This window comes from Diachasmimorpha longicaudata, unplaced genomic scaffold, assembly GCF_034640455.1.
Source record: "Diachasmimorpha longicaudata isolate KC_UGA_2023 unplaced genomic scaffold, iyDiaLong2 ctg00000130.1, whole genome shotgun sequence".
Lineage (NCBI taxonomy): Eukaryota > Metazoa > Arthropoda > Insecta > Hymenoptera > Braconidae > Diachasmimorpha > Diachasmimorpha longicaudata.
In genome coordinates, this window is record NW_026973942.1 from 47,250 (window position 1) to 50,000 (window position 2,751).

The following is a 2,751-nucleotide window of genomic DNA, read 5'->3' on the forward strand; positions in this document are numbered from 1 at the left end:
ATTGATTGAAATTTTCACCCGCCAATTGCCGGCTGGCCTGATTTTAAGGTTTGAGAATCTTGACAACGATTTTGCATACCGACAAAAATAGCATCAAGCAAAAATATCACTTATTTTTCCAATTTTCGACTTGTAGAACGATCAAGTATACTATTCTTTGGATTCTAAGATTTTTTTCAAGTGATTATTTTCAAAGTTGGGAAAAATGAAAAATTATTCTAAGTCCCCATTCGTAGTTCTTTTTGATTCGTATTGCTTCGGCGCAAAGTAGGTAGGGACACTTATGGATTTCTCAATTTTTGGATAGGGACAGCCGGATAGCCGTCATTCAGCATAAAAGCTATTGTTATATGCATAGTTTGATGTGAGGAATGGGAATTGATTGAAATTTTCACCCGCCAATTGCCGGCTGGCCTGATTTTAAGGTTTGAGAATCTTGACAACGATTTTGCATACCGACAAAAATAGCATCAAGCAAAAATATCACTTATTTTTCCAATTTTCGACTTGTAGAACGATCAAGTATACTATTCTTTGGATTCTATGATTTTTTTCAAGTGATTATTTTCAAAGTTGGGAAAAATGAAAAATTATTCTAAGTCCCCATTCGTAGTTCTTTTTGATTCGTATTGCTTCGGCGCAAAGTAGGTAGGGACACTTATGGATTTCTCAATTTTTGGATAGGGACAGCCGGATAGCCGTCATTCAGCATAAAAGCTATTGTTATATGCATAGTTTGATGTGAGGAATGGGAATTGATTGAAATTTCCACCCGCCAATTGCCGGCTGGCCTGATTTTAAGGTTTGAGAATCTTGACAACGATTTTGCATACCGACAAAAATAGCATCAAGCAAAAATATCACTTATTTTTCCAATTTTCGACTTGTAGAACGATCAAGTATACTATTCCTTGGATTCTAAGATTTTTTTCAAGTGATTATTTTCAAAGTTGGGAAAAATGAAAAATTATTCTAAGTCCCCATTCGTAGTTCTTTTTGATTCGTATTGCTTCGGCGCAAAGTAGGTAGGGACACTTATGGATTTCTCAATTTTTGGATAGGGACAGCCGGATAGCCGTCATTCAGCATAAAAGCTATTGTTATATGCATAGTTTGATGTGAGGAATGGGAATTGATTGAAATTTTCACCCGCCAATTGCCGGCTGGCCTGATTTTAAGGTTTGAGAATCTTGACAACGATTTTGCATACCGACAAAAATAGCATCAAGCAAAAATATCACTTATTTTTCCAATTTTCGACTTGTAGAACGATCAAGTATACTATTCCTTGGATTCTAAGATTTTTTTCAAGTGATTATTTTCAAAGTTGGGAAAAATGAAAAATTATTCTAAGTCCCCATTCGTAGTTCTTTTTGATTCGTATTGCTTCGGCGCAAAGTAGGTAGGGACACTTATGGATTTCTCAATTTTTGGATAGGGACAGCCGGATAGCCGTCATTCAGCATAAAAGCTATTGTTATATGCATAGTTTGATGTGAGGAATGGGAATTGATTGAAATTTTCACCCGCCAATTGCCGGCTGGCCTGATTTTAAGGTTTGAGAATCTTGACAACGATTTTGCATACCGACAAAAATAGCATCAAGCAAAAATATCACTTATTTTTCCAATTTTCGACTTGTAGAACGATCAAGTATACTATTCCTTGGATTCTAAGATTTTTTTCAAGTGATTATTTTCAAAGTTGGGAAAAATGAAAAATTATTCTAAGTCCCCATTCGTAGTTCTTTTTGATTCGTATTGCTTCGGCGCAAAGTAGGTAGGGACACTTATGGATTTCTCAATTTTTGGATAGGGACAGCCGGATAGCCGTCATTCAGCATAAAAGCTATTGTTATATGCATAGTTTGATGTGAGGAATGGGAATTGATTGAAATTTTCACCCGCCAATTGCCGGCTGGCCTGATTTTAAGGTTTGAGAATCTTGACAACGATTTTGCATACCGACAAAAATAGCATCAAGCAAAAATATCACTTATTTTTCCAATTTTCGACTTGTAGAACGATCAAGTATACTATTCTTTGGATTCTAAGATTTTTTTCAAGTGATTATTTTCAAAGTTGGGAAAAATGAAAAATTATTCTAAGTCCCCATTCGTAGTTCTTTTTGATTCGTATTGGTTCGGCGCAAAGTAGGTAGGGACACTTATGGATTTCTCAATTTTTGGATAGGGACAGCCGGATAGCCGTCATTCAGCATAAAAGCTATTGTTATATGCATAGTTTGATGTGAGGAATGGGAATTGATTGAAATTTTCACCCGCCAATTGCCGGCTGGCCTGATTTTAAGGTTTGAGAATCTTGACAACGATTTTGCATACCGACAAAAATAGCATCAAGCAAAAATATCACTTATTTTTCCAATTTTCGACTTGTAGAACGATCAAGTATACTATTCTTTGGATTCTAAGATTTTTTTCAAGTGATTATTTTCAAAGTTGGGAAAAATGAAAAATTATTCTAAGTCCCCATTCGTAGTTCTTTTTGATTCGTATTGCTTCGGCGCAAAGTAGGTAGGGACACTTATGGATTTCTCAATTTTTGGATAGGGACAGCCGGATAGCCGTCATTCAGCATAAAAGCTATTGTTATATGCATAGTTTGATGTGAGGAATGGGAATTGATTGAAATTTTCACCCGCCAATTGCCGGCTGGCCTGATTTTAAGGTTTGAGAATCTTGACAACGATTTTGCATACCGACAAAAATAGCATCAAGCAAAAATATCACTT